The following is a 19,965-nucleotide window of genomic DNA, read 5'->3' on the forward strand; positions in this document are numbered from 1 at the left end:
TCATAAGGCTGGGACTGTGAGTATAGGTAAGGAGGATACTGAAGAGTAGTTCTACATTCATTTCAGTTAAGAATAAAATTTCTAAAAACCTCTCTCTTAAATTATAATTGCCTGACCTTTAGTTAGATGTCAAACATAAAGTCTGAAGTTTTACACTGGCATATTATTATCTAATATTTTATAGTGGCATCTTTTTAAAAGGATAAGGGTATAAATGGATGGAGTATATATTTTGAGAAGACAGGAATCCAACTGATTGTTACATGCGGTGAAGTGTTTATATGGTCTAACTTTGGAAAGTGATTTTAATGTTCAAGGCAGAAAAATCAAACACATTTCCTGAAATGCCTCAATTTTAACTAGAAACTTCATTGACAAATTCTAAGAAGCAGCTTCACAGTTAAGCAAAACTTTCTAATTGCTGTGTACCTGTGCTTTGCAATAATATATATGTAATAGTCTGGAGAAAGTTGTATGCAGTTTTGGGCTTCTGTTTATGGTCATGTGACCATTTGGAATCTTAGGTGAGTTTGTAATATAAATTAGAAATATGTGTGATTGTTATTACTTTGAATGAAGAAAGAACAACTTCTAGATTATTTAAAAAGTTTCAAAATATTTCTTACTTTAACAGAATAATCATAGATATTTTTATAAGTTTTATTTAGTTAAAGTAAAAGTAGAGGACAATGAATTAGAAAGAATTGAAGGGATCAGGGCCTCCTGTTTCTGCTTTTGACACGGTGCTGGATATAAAGAATGCTGGACACATATGAAACCAGGCTAATATTATGAAATAAAGAGGCTCTTTTCAGCCATTATTGCTGTAGTTCAATACTCACTGAGGAGGCTGAGCTTGGCAGTGAGAGCTGGGCTGGCTAAACTTAAATGGGAAAGGCTGCGGTGCCACTATGATTAGATTAATCCTATTTATAGAAATATTATTTATAATTCATATTTTAGCACCTCGGGGAAGAACAGCAACAAAGTCTAAAATCCTAATGACACTTTGGCAATACGTGGAATATGATACGACTATTGCTAATCCTTGTATTTCATCTTTAATTTCAGGGATAGTATCTTTTTTGTTAGCAATTTCCAATCTTCAAACAAAACTCATTTCTCACCCAAAAACATCAATACTATTAATGTGAAGATCTCCTTTAGTGTCCTCTAACATCCCATGATCCTCAGTAATAGGCCTCAGTTTTCAGCCATAGCTTTGAATAATAGCAGTGTTCACTTTGCAATGTTAATGCCTGTCCTCCTAGGCCACATTGAGTTCCAGGGATTAGCAACATGAACATATCTTTTTATGTCACCTATTTTAATGCTGTGGTCTGAATGTTTGTGTCCCTGCTAAAATTCATATATTGAAACCTAATCATCAAGATGATGGTCTTACAAGGTAGGGCTTTGTGAAGTGATTAGGTCATTGATGGCTTCACCCTTGTGAATGGGATTAAAGATCTTATAAAAGAGGCTCATAGAGCTGCTTTCTCCTGCCATGTGAGGACCATCTTTGAAAAAGAAAATAGGCAGTCACCAGAGACCATATCTGCTGGAATTAACCAGCCTTAAGTTCTTGATTATAGCATCCTGAAATGATTAGGACACCTCATGAAGCCACTTTGTTTTATTTGGCTTTTTAATAAGGCAACTACAGAAAAAAAGTAACCAAATTCATCTTATTTTTTAAAGCAAGTTGTCAATGCTGTGGAATAAATTTTCAATATCTATTCAAACTAAACAGGGTTTTCCAATAAGTCATGCCTATTTTCTTTTTTCATTTTATAAAATAATCTACCTAAATAAAAATAAAAGCCTATGTTAAGAGCATTTTTTTTTCTAATTTTTTTTTCAGTTTACAGTTCAACATGATAATAGCTTGGGATTTGTTTCTCCTTCATGTGGGTATATATTGACCCTCACAGTTTCTGGAAGCAGACAAAGTTGTAATTGTACTTACTTGGGAAAGACTACTTAACTTTTCTAGGTCTTAATTTTCTCATTTATAAAGTGGGATGTTGTGAGCCTCAATTGAGGCAATGTACATGCAATATAAAGATGATTAGGACATTATTTACTTAATTTTATTTATTTCATTTTTTATTATACTTTAAGTTCTGGGATACATGTGCAGAATGTGCAGGTTTGTTACATAGGTATACATGTGCCATGGTGGTTTGCTACACCCAACAACCCGTCATCTACATTAGGTATTCCTCCTAATGCTATCCCTCCCCTTGACCCTTACCCCCGACACGCCCTTGTGTGTGATGTTTACCTCTCTGAGTCCATGTGTGCTCATTGCATGTGTCTTTATAGTAGAATGATTTATAGTCCTTTGGGTATATACCCAGTAATGGGATTGCTGGGTCAAATGTATTTCTGATTCTAGATCCTTGAGGAATCGCCACACTGTCTTCCACAATGGTTGAACTAATTTACATTCCCACCAACAGTGTAAAGGCATTCCTATTTCTCCACATCCTTTCCAGCATCTGTTGTTTCCTGTTTTTAATGATGGCCATTCTAACTGCAGTGAGATGGTATCTCATTGTAGTTTTGATCTGCATTTCTCTAATGACCAATGATGATGAGCATTTTTTCATATGTTTGTTGGCTGCATAAATACCTTCTTTTCAGAAGTGTCTGTTCATATCCCTTGCTCACTTTTTGATGGGGTTGTTTGTTTTTTTCTTGTAAATTTGTTTAAGTTCCTTGTAGATTCTGGATATTAGCCCTTTGGCAGATGGATAGATTGCAAAAACTTTCTCCCATTCTGTAGGTTGCCTGTTCAGTCTGATGAGAGTTTCTTTTGCTTTTATTTTTATCCTGAGACTTTGCTGGAGTTGCTTATCAGCTTAAGGAGTTTTGGGGCTGAGACAATGGGGTTTTCTAAATATACAATCATGTCATCTGCAAACAGTGACAATTTGACTTCCTCTCTTCCTATTTGAATAAGCTTCATTTCTTTCTCTTGCTTGATTGCCCTGGCCAGAACTTTCAATACTATGTTGAATAGGAGTGGTGAGAGAGGGCATCCTTATCTTGTGCCGGTTTTCAAAGGGAATGCTTCCAGTTTTTGCCCATTCAGTATGATATTGGATTTGGGTTTGTCATAGATAGCTCTTATTATTTTGAGATACGTTCCATCAATACCTAGTTTATTGAGTGTTCTTAGCATGAAGGTGTGTTGAATTTTATTGAAGGTCTTTTCTGCATCTATTGAGATAATCATGTGGTTTTTGTCATTGGTTCTGTTTATGTGATGAATTACCTTCATTGATTTGCATATGTTGAACCAGCCTTGCATCCCAGGGATGAAGCCGACTTGATTATGGTGGATAAGCTTTTTGATGTGCTGCTAGATTCAATTTGCCAGTATTTTATTGAGGATTGTTGCATCGATGTCCATCAGGGACAATGGCCTGAAATATTCTTTTTTTTTGTGGTGTCTCTGCCAGGTTTTGGTATAAGGATGATGCTGGCCTCATAAAAAGAGGGAGGATTCCCTCTTTTTCTATTGTTTGGAATAGTTTCAGAAGGAATGGTATCAGCTCCTCTTTGTACCTCTGGTAGAATTTGGCTGTGAATCTGTCTGGTCCTGCGTTTTTTTGCTTGGTAGGCTATTAATTACTGCCTCAATTTCAGAATTTGTTATTGGTCTATTCAGGGATTCGACTTCTTCCTGGTTTAATCTTTGGAGGGTGTATGTGTCCAGGAATTTATCCATTTCTTCTAGATTTTCTAGTTTATTTGTGTAGAAGTGTTTGTAGTATTCCCTGATGGTAGTTTGTATTTCTGAGGGATCAGTGGTGATACCCCCTTTATCATTTTTATTGTGTTTATTTGATGGATCTCTCTTTTCTTCTTTATTAGTCTGGCTAGCGATCTATCTATTTTGTTAATCTTTTCAAAAAACCAACTCCTGGATTCATTGAGTTTTTGAAGGGTTTTTCGTGTCTCTATCTCCTTCAGTTGTGCTCTGATCTTAGTTATTTCTTGTCTTCTGCTAGCTTTTGAGTTTGTTTGCTCTTGCTTCTCTAGTTCTTTTAATTGAGATATTAGGGTGTCAATTTTAGATCTTTCCTGCTTTCTCTTGTGGGCATTTAGTGCTATAAATTTTCCTCTAAACACTGCTTTAGCTATGTCACAGAGATTCCGGTATGTTGTGTCTTTGTTCTCATTGGTTTCAAAGAACTTATTTATTTCTGCCTTAATTTTGTTATTTACCCAGTAGTCACTCAGGAGCAGGTTGTTCAGTTTCCATGTAGTTGAGCCATGTTGAGTGAGTTTCTTAATCCTGAGTTTTAATTTGATTGCACTGTGGTCTGAGGGACCACAGTTGTTATGATTTCCATTCTTTTGCATTTGCTGAGGAGTGTTTTACTTCCAATTATGTGGTCAATTTTAGAATAAGTGCTTTGTGGTGCTGAGAAGAATGTATATTCTGTTGATTTGGGGTGGAGAGTTCTGTAGATGCCTATTAGGTCCACTTGGTCTAGAGCTGAGTTCAAGTCCTGAATATCCTTGATAATATTCTATCTCATCGATCTGCCTAACATTGACAATGGGGTGTTAAAGTCTCCCACTATTATTGTTTGGGAGTCTAAGGCTCTTTGTAGGTCTCTAAGAACTTGCTTTATGAATCTGGGTGCTCCTGTATTGGGTGCATATATATTTAGGATAGATAGCTCTTCCTGTTGCATTGATCCCTCTACCATTGTGTAATGCCCTTCTTTGTTTTTTTTTTTATCTTTGTTGATTTAAAGTCTGTTTTATCCAAGACTAGGATTGCAACCCCTCCTTGTTTGTTGCTTTCCATTTGCTTGGTAAATATTCCACCATCCCTTTGTTTTGAACCTATGTGTGTCTTTGCACATGAGATGGGTCTCCTGAATACAGCATACAGATGGGTCTTGATTCTTTATCCAATTTGCCAGTGTGTGTCTTTTAATTGGGGCATTTAGTCCATTTTCATTTAAGGTTAATATTGTTATGTGTGAATTTGATCCTGTCATTATGATGCTAGCTGCTTATTTTGCACATTAATTGATGAAGTTTCTTCGTAGTGTTGACGGTCTTTACATTTTGGTATGTTTTTGCAGTGGCTGGAACAGGATTTTCCTTTCCATACTTAGTGCTTCCTTCAGGAACTCTTGTAAGGCAGACCTGGTGGTGACAAATCCCTCAGCATTTGCTTCTCTCTAGAGGATTTTATTTCTCTTTCACTCATGAAGCTTAGTTTGGCTGCATATGAAATTCTGGTTTGAAAATTATTTTCTTTAAAAATGTTGAATATTGGTCCCCATTCTCTTCTGGCTTGCAGGGTTTCTGCAGGGGATCCGCTGTTAGTCTGATGGGCTTCCCTTTGTGGGTAACCTGACCTTTCTCTCTGGCTGACCTTCACATTTTTTTCCTTCATTTCAACCTTGGTGAATTTGACGATTATGTGTCTTGGGGTTGCTCTTCTCGAGGAGTATCTTTGTGGTGTTCTCTGTATTTCCTGAATTTGAATGTTGGCCTATCTTGCTAGGTGGGGGAAGTTCTCCTGGATAATATCCTTAAGTGTCTTTTCCAGCTTGGTTCCATCCTCCCTGTCAGTTTCAGGTACACTAATCACATGGAGTTTTGTTTTTTTCACATATTCCCATATTTCTTGGAGGCTTTGTTTGTTCCTTTTCATTCTTTTTTCTCTAATATTGTCTTCATGCTTTATTTCCTTAAGCCGATCTTCAATCTCTGATATCCTTTCTTCTGTTTGATAGATTTGGCTATTGATACTTGTGTATGCTTCACAAAGTTCTCGTACTGTGTTTTTCAGTTCCATCAGGTCATTTATGTTGTTCTCTAAACTGGTTACTTTAGTTAGCAGTTCCGGTAACTTTTCATCAAGGTTCTTAGCTTCCTTGCACTGGGTTAGAACAAATTCCTTTAGCTCGGAGGAGTTTGTTATTACCCACCTTCTGAAGCCTACTTCTGTCAATTTGTCAAACTCATTCTCCATCCAGTTTTGTTCCCATGCTGATGAGGAGTTGGGATCCTTTGGAGGAGAAGAGGCATTCTGGCTTTTGGCATTTTCAACATTTTTTCACTGGCTTTTCCTCATCTTTGTGGATTTATGTAGTTTTGATCTTTGATGCTGACGACCTTTGGATGGGGTTTTTGCATGGGTGTCCTTTTGGTTGATGTTGATGTTATTACTTTCTGTTTGCTAGTTTTCCTTCTAACAGTCAGGCCACTCTACTGCAGGTGTGCTGGAGTTTGCTGGAGTTCCACCCCAGACTCTGTTTTCCTGGGTATCACGAGCAGAGGCTGCAGAATAGCAAAGATTGCTGCCTGCTCCTTCCTCTAGAAGCTTCATCCCAGAGGGGCACCTGCCAGATTCCAGCTGGAGCTCTCCTGTATGAGGTGTCTGTTGACCCCTGCTGGGTGGTGTCTTTCAGCCAGGAGGCACGGGGGTCAGCAACCCACTTGAGGAGGCAGTCTGTCCCTTAGCAGAGCTCAGGCGCTGTGCTGGGAGATCCACTGCTCTCTTCAGAGCCAGCAAGCAGGAATGTTTAAGTCTGCTGAAGCTGCACCCACAGCTGCCCCTTTTCTCAGGTGCTCTGTCCCTGGGAGATGAGAGTTTTATCTATAAGCCCCTGACTGGGACTGCTGCCTTTCTTTCAGCAATGTCCTGCCCAGAGAGGAGGAATCTAGAGAAGCAGTCAGGCTACAGCAGCTTTGCCACACTGTGGTCTGTTCTGCACCCAGTTCAAACTTCCTCGCAGCTTTGTTTACACTGTGAGGGAAAATTCGCTTACTCAAGCCACAGTAATGGTAGACACCCTTCCCCCCACTAAGTTGGAGCATCCCAGGTAGACTTCAGACTGCTGTGCTGGCAGCGAGAATTTCAAGTCAGTGAATCTTAGCTTGCTTGGCTCTGTGGAAGTGGGATCTGCTGAGCAAGATCACTTGGTTCCCTGGCTTCAGCCCCCTTTCCAGGGGAGTGAATGATTCTGTCTCGCTGGGATTCCAGGTGCCACTGGGGTGTGGAAAAAAAAACCTCCTGCAGCTAGCTCAGTGTCTCCCCAAACGGCCACCCAGTTTTGTGCTTGAAACCCAGGGCCCTGGTTGTATAGGCACCTGAGGGAATCTCCCGGTCTGCGGGTTGTGAGAACTGTGGGAAAAGTATAGTATCTGGGCTGTATAGCACTGTCCCTCACGGCACAGTCCTTCACGGCTTCCCTTGGCTAGGGGAGGGAGTTCCCCCACCCCTTGTGCTTCCTGGGTGAGGCAATGCCCCACCCTGCTTCTGCTTGCCCACTCTGGGCTGCACCCACTGTCTAACCAATCACAGTGAGATGAGCCATCTTGCCCTGGAAACCGATATTTTTTAAAAGTATGCAACTGGAGGACCATAGGAAAAAAATATACTTCCTGATTTTGAAAACAAGGGAAAATTTCTCAGAAAAGGTGATAGTAGAAAAACAAAAACCAAAATGATAAACTGAGCCATTTTACTTTTTTAGAATAATATTATAAATGCATGATAGATGAGTGATTCAATTCAGAGCAGTAAAGCACACAATTGAACACATATGCAGGACAAGAAAGCCAGAGATTGTGTCTGGAGGAGCTTAGAAGCAGATAAAATACTACATTCAGAATTGACCATGAAATATTAAAATAGCTGAAGCAGGGCACATACCAGAAACTCAATGATTCTGGGATAAGAAGGCTACAAATGGTGTTAAGGACATATATAAGACTAACATTTTGTGGAATTCCTTTTCCATAAGCAAAGTGTCTTTTTAATATTGTATTGTTCTCTATTGAATTAGATTATACATGGAAAGCAAGCTTGGAAGTGGAGAAATGTTGTTTATCTATTCTGGACTACTTTTTATCTATGTATGAGTGACAGCTTGTAATAATTAGGGAGTTAACTATGCAAGAATTATAGTGATATGTCATTGCATATGTCAACTCACAATTCTGATAAAGTCTTGTAATCCTTTCCTAACTCTGGGCTAAATATTCACTGGGAGCATTTCATGCTTTACAATAGCACCTGTGAATTACAAATAACTGAGGAGCTTGAGTGAAACACAAACTCATATTTGCCTCTTTGTGTGGTCTCACTGTGCTGCTGCCACACACATAACCTCCACATCCTGATCTTTTGTTGCTGTTGTTATTTTGTGAGATGTAAGAGCCAATGCAAACCTTATCATAGATTCAATGAATCTCATAATTGAAAAAGACTTTCAAGATCGTCTAGTTCAATATTTCAGCCAAATAATAGATTCTTTTTCTTGCATGTTTCAGAAATTGGTAGAGGTCTCCATAAACCCTGCCATTCCTGATCCCTGAAGTTTTGACTAGCTAAAGGTTTGACAATTTTGTTTATATTTTCAAAAAATCAGTTATTTGTTTTGATCATATTTTGCAATGTTTTTCTATTGTCTATGTTGTTCATTTATTGTCTGACCTTTATTTCCTTCTTCCTACTAATTTTGGGGTTAGTTTGTTCTTGTTTTTCTAATTCTTTGAGGTGCAGTGTTGTGTTGTTTGAGATCTTTCTTCTATTTTGATGTATATATTTATTGCCTATAAACTTCCTTCTTAGAACTGATTTTGCTATATCCCTAGGTTTTGGTATACTGTGTTTTCATTTTAGTTTGTCTCAATAAATAGTTTAAATTTATCTTTTAATTTCTTCATTAACCCTTTGGTTATGCAGGGGCATGTCATGTAGTTTCCATATATTTGTAAACTTTCTGAAATTCCTTTTATTAATGATTTCTAGTCCTGTAGCATTGTGGTCAGAAAAGATGCTTGGTATGATCTTATCTTATTAAACTTAAGACTTGCTTTGTGGCCTCATATACAATTTATCCTGGAGAATGAGCCATGTGCAGTTGAGAAGTATGTGTATTCTGTAGCTGTAAGATGGAATGTATTGTTAATGTTTGTTAGGTCTATTTGGTCTATGATACAGTTTAAGCCTGATGCTTGTGTTCTTGATATTTCTTGTAATCTGTCCATTGTTGAAAGTGGGATGTTGAAATTTCCTACTAATATTGTTTGCAATGTACCTCTTCGTTTAGATCTAATAATATTTGTTTTATATTTTAGGTGCATATATTTACATTCATTATATTATCTTGCTAAACAGTTCCCTTTATCATTTGATAATAATCATTTATGGTTTATTTTTAGTTTTTTTTTTTTTCTTAAAGTCTATTTTATCTGATATAAGCATAGCAACTTCTGCTTGCTTTTGGTTTACATTTGCCTGATGCATGGAATGTCTTTTTTATCCATTAACTTTTAGTCTATGTGTGTCCTTACAGGTGAAGTGGATCTCTTATAGTCAGCAAATACAGTTGGATTTTGTTTCTGCCATTTTGTTAATTATTTTCTGATTTTTTGTTTTTAAAATTCTTTGTTACTTTTTCCTCTCTTGTTTACCATAGTGGTTTGGTGGTTTTCTGTTGTGGAAAGCTTTCATTCTTTTTAAAATTTTATATCTATCTGTTGTAATTCCTTTCTTTGTGACAACAACTTTTGTTGTTAAAAAAAAAATTCCTTTTTTAAGTGACAACAACTTAGCTTTGGTAACCTAAAAATGCTCTAGACTTCTATCCTCTTCATCATAATTTATATTTTTGTTTTCTTAATTTACATTTTTATATATTATCTGTTTCTTAAAAACTGATGGTAGCTGTAATTATTTTTTATCCTTTGAATTTTATCTGTCATACTTGAGGACTGAAATATTTCTATAGCACCTTTCCAATACTGGAGTATTCTGAATTTGATTATGAATTTACCTGTACTACTGAGTTTTATATTTGCATGTGTTTTGAAGATAGTAATTATTGTCCTTTTGCTTTCAGTTGTAGCACTCTCTTAAGCATTCCTTATAAGTCCGTTCTAGTGGTGATGAATTCCTTCAGGTCTTGCTGGGATGAACTTTATTTTTCTTTCATTTTTGAAATGTAGCTTTGCTGGGTATAGTATTCTTGGATAGCAGTTTTTTTTTTTTCTTTTAGCACTTTGAATATATCACATCATTCTCTCCTAGCCTGCAAGGTTTCTGGTGAAAAATTTGCTGATTGTGCAATGGGGATTTACTTACATGTTACTTGACATTTTTGTTGCTTTTAGAATTTCCTCTTGGTCTTTGACTTTTGATAATTTGATTATAATATGCCTCAGAGAGAGGTTTCTTAGTTGAATTTATTAGGGAAATTTTGAGCTTACTAAACCTGGATGTTCAAAGACTTGGTAAGTTTTCAGCTATTATGTTGAACATGGTTTCTGTGTCTTTCTTTACCTTTTCTCCTTCTTGAGATCCTATAAGCTGAATATTTGTTTAATTGTGTCATATGAGCTACGTAGGCTTTCTTCATTCTTTTTTATTTCTTATTTTTTCTCTGACTGGGTTATTTCAACAGACCTGTCTTTAAGTTCAGAAATTTCTTCTTTTGCTTGATTTAGTCTGTTGATGAAGCTTTCGATTGTACTCTTAATTTCTCTCATTGCAGTTTTTTTCAGCTCCAAGATTTCTGCTTGTTTATTGGTGATATTTATCTTTTTTGGCATTTCATAAATTTTCTTTTCTTTGTGGTAATTACTGGAGAATTACTGTGCTTCATTGGAGGTGTCATGTTTTCCTGTTTTTGTTTTATGTTTCTTATGTCTCTAACTTGATAACTGTGCGTCTGGTGGAATAGTTGCCTCTTCCAGTTTTATGGAGTATCTTTCATACCAAAAGTCATTTTTCTGTGGAAGAGTTATAGGGTGTTGGTTAGGTAGGATGCTTTGTGTTTGGTTCTGGGTGGACATAGTAGTGTAGGATTTGTGCAGTTTTTTCATTTGTCATCAATGTCAGTGATGTCTGAGTGCCTCAGTGGCCTAGGCTGCAAGAGTATGTGTTGGTAGTGGCACGACTTTGCAGAGGCAGAGCCACTGGCCTGGTTCTCAGGCTGATGGTATGCACACATGGTAGGTTTGCTGTCTCAGTGTCAGAGCTACTGAACTGGTTTTCAGGTCAAGGATGTACATGCATGGTGGTTCTCCTGGCTGGGGTTGGCCTCTTTGTTGTGCAGAACTGCCTTTTCCTTAGGAGGCAGGTGCTATGTGAGCTCAGGCATCAGGATCATGGTCATTCTGTTCGCCCTAAGCTCTGAGTAGCTGATGGCACTGCAGCCACCCATGTGAGTGTCCTGGAATGACAGTGGAGCCTCAGGAATGGAGTGACATTACGGCTATTTGCCTCCAGAGCAGGATACCGTCTAGCAGTGACACCAGTTTCAAGATATCACCATGCCTTATCAGCTTGGGGGTTGGAGGTGTGTACAATGTATGCTCCTACTCCAGAGCAATGCAGCCATGTGAACCCCTGAATGCTCCCCAATCTGGGCCCATGGCCTGTGAGGGCTGTGGGATTGTCCTGTAGCAAGAACTGCAGGTGTTTCTGTTGCTAACAGGTGCTTTTGGGAGCCTACTGCTTATCTTTTTTCTGCAAAGAAAAGTTCCTCCTTATTTGAAGTCAATCCTAGTGGAGGAGAGGTGTGGCAGAGGCAGGGTGTTTTGCTCTCCTTTCTATACTGCCATTACAGGTTTCTGTGTTCCATAGGAATTCTGCCACTACCTTGCTGTACTCCAGAACTCTCCGTAGGGAACTCCAGTAGAAATATAGTTGTTTATTTGTTGTTTAGGTCCTTTTTTAGGGGATGAAATCAGTGCCAGGCACCTCTAGGCAACCATCTTGATGTCATTCTGAAGTTATGACTATGTCACTCCCCCATATTTTGGATTAATCTAATTGTTAAATGTTTCTCTGATTTAATATAAAAGTATAATTGTTTTTCTCTGCAGTGACTATCTAGGTCTTCATTCTTTCTATGAAGAAACACAGAATAAGTCAAATCTGTATTTCCCTTACAAACTTTTCATAACTTTAAGAACTCTTTTGATTCTGTATCCAAATCTACTCTTTTCCTAGTGAAATACATGTGATTCCTCCTTCTCTAATACATATTCTTAGTGCTTGTTTTTGGAGTGAATACATATGGCATGGTTTAGATCCTCCATCATCTACTTTTCTTTCTTCTGGATTCCATACAATATTTTATTTTTATGTTTCTTTTAAAATACCATGCCCAGAATGAAACATTATGCCCCAGATTTTTTTCTGACTTTCCTAGAGTAGACCAAAAGTATTTGCTTTATTGTGACGGAATCATTACTTCTATTATTATGGCCTAAGATTTCATTAGGTTTTGGCCAGAAAATCATATTGTTGCTACATATTGAACTTAAATCCAAGAGCTCTCATATGTCTTTAACTTACAGTATTCCATTTAGTCCAGCTCTCTCCTTGTGTCCATGAGTAATCAGAACAGTAGAGAGTAGTACTAATGTAATATTTGGAAAAATTCTGAAATGGATTAAAACATTATAGATATGTTTATTATTGGTTTATGAAATTATTATATTATTAATTCCATTATCACCACTCCCAAAATGTACCCTACAAATCTATCACCTAAAAAAGCTACTGTTTACTAATGGTGCCTTAGAGAAAATTAACATCATGCCTAAACCAAAAGGTCTACTTAGCTAGAATTACAACCCTTGAGTTAAAGAACATTTAGCCTAATCTGTATTACTTTTGTTAACCAGGAATTCATGGTCAGTGGAGATTGATAGTGCATTTTGCAATCTATTCAACTTAATTTTTACCTGATCTAATGTCACCTGCTGTGCTATGCTGTGGAGACTTAGAGTAAGCTACTCCATTAAGCAATCCTGCTGTGATATTTCTAATGTTTAGAAGTTTAATGTATTTCCACAATATATATCCACAGGTATCTGGTGAGTATCTATTTATTCATCTGTGGTAAGCTGGTTACAGATTTCTACTAGTATATTATAAGCTTGAATTATTTTTTTTTGAATCACATCTTCCATCATTAGAACTGTAACCTGCCACAGTGGTCTCCCTTAGTTAATGACCTAATTTTTATGAGATTCTTTTAATAATTTTCTTTTGTCCCCATGTGTTTGTTTATTGCCTCACATAAAATTATATTAGCTAAAGATTAAAGAATTATGTCTTGAACAATGAGAAACATGCCTACCAACCTAGGACTTTTGAATAGTGAATAAATTGGATGAGGAATCTAGGAAACAAAGGAGGGTACATATGTGTGACATTTTGATGGGATAAAATTTTACTATTAAAAGTTCTGTATAACTAAGGTACACACACATACATGCACACATATCAAGATGTAATGTAATAGAGCACAGCAAGTCTGCCGTGACCCAGATAATTGAGCCGAGGCTTTGATAAACAGCGACGATGCATTTAAGGGCAAAACATGAGCATAGTTATTTAAGGCAATATCAATATCTCTGCCACACCCTTGATATGACAAAGAACAGAGAGCTAGATGTGACTGAGTTATTATTTCAAAAATATGTGCAGTGTATACTGAAGGGGGATTGTACTACTCCCCCGGGGCCTCCACCCACACCACTAGTCCTATTGACATCTGAACTGGCCATGTTGCTTAATAGAATGTCAGCAGAATTGATGTGTGCCCCTTTCAAGTAGCAATAGGAACCATTCTGTGATTCTGTCTCTCTCTTGTTTCTATTGTAAGATCAATATGTTCCTTATAGTGGCTATTCCTTCATCTCTTGTCTCAAAATAAACAGGAGGTAGAAGAAATCATTTCTGACCCATGTCAGATAAGAATGTAAAAAAGAAATTATTATTGTTATAAGCTATCACATAATATGTGCTTCACCATTTATAAAGTTACCTTTCAGTGTTCAGAGCTGTGTGTCAGAACAAAAGCACTTATGCCTAATTAAGTAATAACCACATAATTGACAATTACAGGTCACATACAATATAAACATTTTCCAAGTAAGTATTTGTAATTGTATTAGCAGAAAATAGTGATTGTCTATTAGATGTAATATATGCCTTAATTAGAATAGTGAGCACAAAGCATATTCTTGGAAAATTGGTAAGGATAATGTAATCAAACTATCATTTAAGTAGTAAAACTACAATAAACTTCAAATCATTCAATTGTTAGATTCCTAATTTATAAGATAAAAAATTTAGTCAGCTGAATGGTGCTACAAAGATTGTGTCTACTTCCTAATCCCTGGAACCTGTGAATAGTACTTTATGTGGCAAAGAGTAAATATCTTATTTGGCAAAAGATGTGATTAAAGTTCTTGAGAGGAAGCACTTATCCTGGATTATCTTTGATGGCCCTAAACGCAACCAATGTTTTCTTATATAAGATAGGCAGAGAGAGTTTTGAGATAGACACAAAGGGAAGATTACGTGAAGACAGAGCCACAAACAGATGCAGCTACAAGCCACGGAATGCTAACAGCCACTGGAAGCTGGAATGAAAAAACAAAACAAAACGAAACAAAAAACACCTCCCTTTAAATACTTGAGGAACAATGGCCCTGCTGACAATCTGATTTTGGAGTTTTAGTCTCCAGAACTGTATGACAATAAATTTCTGTTGTTTTTAAGCTGCCAAGTTTGTGGAGATTTGTTACAACAGCCTTGGGAGACTAATATCCACGGTAAACCAAACAGATCACAAATTCTGGGGACTTTTTAAGTATACAGGTTTATAGGCCTGGAGATTCGAGTTCAAATAAATCTACAGTGGGACACATGTTTGTATATTTTCAACAATTTCTTTAAGAAATGGGAATACTGTAAATCTTAATACATTTTGGGAGGAATATTTGGAATGGGTAACACAAAGAAATTCTTGTGAGTACATATGAAGTAATGAATAGCTTACTGAGTAAACATTACAAGTTCATGTCTCCAGTGATTCAGCATACAACTTCCAGGCACATCTCACTATTTCTTATTTCTGAACATCATGCATATTTTTTAAAAAAAAACTAAAATGTACTTACTCTTTTTTAATGATTAATTTTACAAATAATATAATCAGCACCCCACACCCCAAAATGATCAATAAACTATTATTAAACACGGGTTTTATAGCACATGGTGAAAAGCTCTTAAAACTGCATTTATTTATCAACAAAATGATAAGTCTTGAGACACATCTACAATGATAGACTATTATAAACTTTGCTATTTCAAATCATATCAGAAAGCATGGAACATGTCATTCTTGTCTAGAATATCTGAGCTTCTTGGGTCACTTCGATACAGAGAAGCAGCTTTGATTTTTCAGACCAGCTTCAGTGTCTCAGATACAGGATTTTTGCACGCACAATTCTGTGTTCTTCTAACTTGTAGCTTTTAAGAAAATGGGAACCTGAGTCTTATTTCTCAACTTGAGCCTGATACTTACCTTTTACAAACAGGGCTACTTTGCTTTGTGCCAAACAAAACACTGCTTCATTTAAATTTTACCTAAACCCAACCCTTGGTCAAAATTCTGTAATAACCCTTACGTCTTCCTTTGTTAGGTGAGGTACTTTTTTTTCCCTCAAGTATTCTTCCTTATTCTGGCAAATTAATAATCCTAACTTGTTTGGACCCTAGGTTGGTCTTGTTGTCTTTGTCTGTTGGACTTTATTAACAGTTTGGGAAATGCTGGTAAAGAAAAAAAAAGTACAAGTTCAGAAGAAGATAAGATTATGGAGGAATAAAGTAGTATGATGAGGAATCATTGAGAGAGAATGTGAGCTGGATACTATTGGGCATATTGGGTTTATGGAGGCAGAGATTTTAGAAGCAGCATCAGATCAACTGTGTGACCAAAGACAAATGAGGGAGCATTCAATTATTTAGCAAATCTTTATAAACTCTCCCTTTAAATGCAATAACTCACTACATCTCTTGCTTCTACACTAACCTGAGCCCTGTCTGGATTAATGCAGTAATTTTCTAATGGGTTCCTACTTCTACTTGTGCCCACCTACAGTGCATAAAACACTCAGCAGCCAGGATTACCATTCAAAATGTGAACCATGTCATATTTCACTCCTTTCATAAAATCCCCCAGTGACTTCTGCTATACAAGAAATCCAAAGTCCTTCCATAGCCCATAAGGCTTTATACAATCTAGTCTCTGATGACTTCTCAGAAGTTATACCTACCAACCTTTGGGCTCACTGTGCTCCAGCTACGTAAGCCTGCTGTCTCTTTCTCCATCAGCCTAAAGGTGTTGGTATGCATTGTATTCTTTGCCTAGAGACGGTAGGGGAAGAAAGGGGTTGAAAGTAGATTTTGAAGTAACTAAAGGGGCATATTCAATCACATTTATGACTTTATATATGTCATAAATGTACAGACCAAAATGCATATGTCAAAAAACATCAAGTATAAGAATGAAGACTTGATTGTTGTTACAATAGTTTCTGTTTTACATGTAGACAATAAAAATGTCATTTTAATTTATACAATATACATTTTTTACTTTTAGAAAAAAAAAATCTAATTAAACAAGGAGCCCCTCAAGGTTAATCTGTTTGACTCTTAGTAGTGCTTAAGGTGTTGCTGTTCTGTGAATCATGTCCCCTTTACATTCCCATCCTCCTTTCCCACCTTCATTTAAGTTATCTTAAAGGGACAAAATTATCATCATCTTCTAAAGACAAAGCTTTCCTGTGGCACTACAAATATTGTATAATGATGGAACTGAGATGAAAATACACAGACATATGCAGTTTTTTACTTGTGAAAAATTCTGTTGCTTCTACAAATGATATATTAGACTTTTACTGCCAAACTCATTGAAAGCCCATAAATTTGCATACACTTTACTGATGTGACCTAATTAAGAAGTGAATTGAATTTTATTAAAATCTATGTTCCAGAGCCTCATTCTAATAAAGTACTTTTAGTGGCTGAAACTGATGTATTGAGCATTTTGACTCCAATATTCTGATGTGGATTCAACTCCATGTGTAAACTTTTTACCTTTGCTAATCAGCAGCATGTCTTACCATAATAGGTAACAGTATTTCACGTAGACTACTATTCCAGGCTTCCACATATATTACTAAATGTTTAGATGAGTGATCCATTATAGAATGGTCAGGTTTGTATCAGTGGATGTGACTAAATTTATAGTATAGAAGTTCAAACATTAATTATTTTGATTTCATTTATACTTTTCATTCTAGAACTAAAACATTCTAGAACGTTTCCATTCATCAGAACCCCACTCTGATACATTTAGATTTGAAATGTTAAGGTCTATCAGTATTTGTAATACTTATAAGTTTATTTTTAAATTCCTAGGGCTTCTTGTTCTCAAAAAGAGACTTGGTCATTCTTTAATATTTGTATTATTCTGAACAGTATATAGTTCATAAGTGAGTCTAGTTAAAGTCTTAGCAAACTGTAGGCCTGTCTTGTGTTTGGTTTATACGGATACAGAGAATGAAAGACTATTATCTTGCCATAAAGGTAATAATAATTCATAGAAAAACTCTCATTGGCTTTAACAGAATATCCATTTCTATGAATAGCTATTTCTGTGAATATCCCCCTTCACCACTAATAAATACTTTTAGATTTTAGCTATGTTTTTAGATAGACAGTTTGATTATATTGCTTTAAAATTATATATGGTAAATTAATTTTTTCCTAATTTTATTGTCATGTTTATTATTACAAATTATTTACTAAAAGTCTATGAGAAATAGGAATAGAACTTGTGCTCTTTTCAAGATAGCAATGTTTTTCCATGTATAATCAACTCACATATACTTTACTCTGTGATTTGTGTAAAATAATTGGCATTTAAAGAGGTATAGTGTATGGCACTATAAGAAAATTAACTTGTATTTATTCTCTGAATTTACTCATTGTTTGTAGCTCTGATACACTAACACAAAACTTGTTTATGACCAGAGTGTAAAGTCAGAACCATTCACTAAAAAGGAATTGATTGCAGACCCAATGATATAAGCTTATTTTGAGTTTTTGCTTAAATGCTAAGGTATAAGTCTAACAGGGATCCTGACACCACATTTTTTTCTTATCTGAAATGAGTTCTTTATTCTAAGCATTCTTGTTCTCTATCATATATGATTGGACATTATAGCCAAATGATAATTCATGATTTGTTTTAAATAGGTTATTTAGTGAAAAGATTATGTTTTATAGTTGTTTCTAAGAGGAGTGAAAGAGTTCAAGGCCTTCCCAGTCATAGGTTTATGCAATTTTTAGAAATTTACATTTAATAAAATCTGCTTTTTGTGATGTTCAACTCTGTGAGTTTTGAGAACTTCATACAATTGTGTATCCACTGCCATGGTCAAGATAGAGAACACTTCTGGCTTCTAAAAAATTCCTCTGCTGCCTCATTGTAATCACCTTCACTCCACATGCCTAGCTCCTGGAATTCACTGATCTATTCTCTAACCCTATAATTTTGCTTTTTCTGGAATGTCATATAAGTGAAATAATATAATATGTGGTTTTTCAATTAGCAGAATGCATTTGATATTCACCCACATTTTTATTGTGAACCAATAATTTAGGGTTTGTTTTTGGATTGTTTCTTCCCTTAATAGCATTCTGTAGTATAAATATCTAGCAGTTCATCTGTTTACCAGTTTAAAGATATTAAGAGCTTCAAGTTTTGAGTGGTTATGTTTAAAGCTTGTTTAAACACTTTGTGTGACCATTAATTATAACTACTCTAGGTAAGTGCCCACACAGGGTTGCTGGGCTGTATGATATTTGACATTACAAAAAACAGCCAAATTATAATCCAAGTGATGATACCATTTTACTTCCTATTGGAAGATAAAATGGTTCTTGTTGCTTTGCATCTTTGACAGCACTTGATTAGTTTCTGTTGTGGTTGGATTTTGGCTTTAATTTTTGATCATTCTAATTGGTATTTCATGGTATCTCATTGTGGAGTTAACCTATAATTTTTTTAGCAAAAAATAATGGTGAGCATATTTTATGTGCTTATTTGCCATCTGTTCATCTTCTGTTATAAAATATCAATCAGATTTTTCACCCACTTACAATATTTAAGTTAAAATTAATAGTTTCCTTTCACAATAAAAAATGAGCAAATCAAACCCAATAATGTATAAAAGAATTATATACCATGACCAGTTGAAATTATCCTGAGGATGTAAGGCTGGTTCAATTTGAAAATCAATTAATTAATCCATCACATGAACAGAATAAAATAGTAAAATCACATAATCATATCAATAGGTATAGAAATCACTTGATAAAATCCAACATTCACTCATGACAAAAACCCTTAGCTAGCTAGGAATAGATGGACACTACCTTGACTTAATAAATAGTATCTACAAACATTTTACAGCTAACATTCTACATAATGGTGAGAATCTAGATCAGAAACAAGGTAAGACTATCTCCTCTCACCGCAGATTTTCAGGGTTGTACTGGAAGTCCTACTTAATGCAATAAGATAAGGACAGAAAATGTATATGATTCAGAAAGAAGAAATAAAGTTATCTTCATTCACAGATTACATGATTGTCTATCTAGAAAATCCAGAAGGATAGACAAAAAAAAAAAAAAAAAAAAAAAAAAAAAAAAAAAAAAACCCTCCTGGGACTAACAATCAATTACAGCAAGGTTGCAGAATACAAGGTAAATATACAAAAATCTATTGCTTTTTTACATACCAGCAATGAACAAATGGAAATTGAAATTCAGAACACAATATTATTTACAGTAGCACATCCAAAAATAAAATGCTAAGGTATAAGTGTATTAGTCTGTACTCACACTGCTATAAAGAACTGCCCAAGACTGGGTAATCTATAAAGAAAAGAGGTTGAATTGATTCACAGTTCCACATGGCTGGGGGTGGGCCTCAGGAAACTTACAGTCATGGCAGAAGAGGAAGCAGGAACATCTTACATGGTGGCAGGCAAGAGAGAGAGTGGGCAAGAGCAGGGAAAACTCCTTGTAAAACTGTT

The sequence above is a fragment of the Pan troglodytes genome, chromosome 15 (genome assembly GCF_028858775.2).
Source record: "Pan troglodytes isolate AG18354 chromosome 15, NHGRI_mPanTro3-v2.0_pri, whole genome shotgun sequence".
In the NCBI taxonomy this organism is placed as follows: domain Eukaryota; kingdom Metazoa; phylum Chordata; class Mammalia; order Primates; family Hominidae; genus Pan; species Pan troglodytes.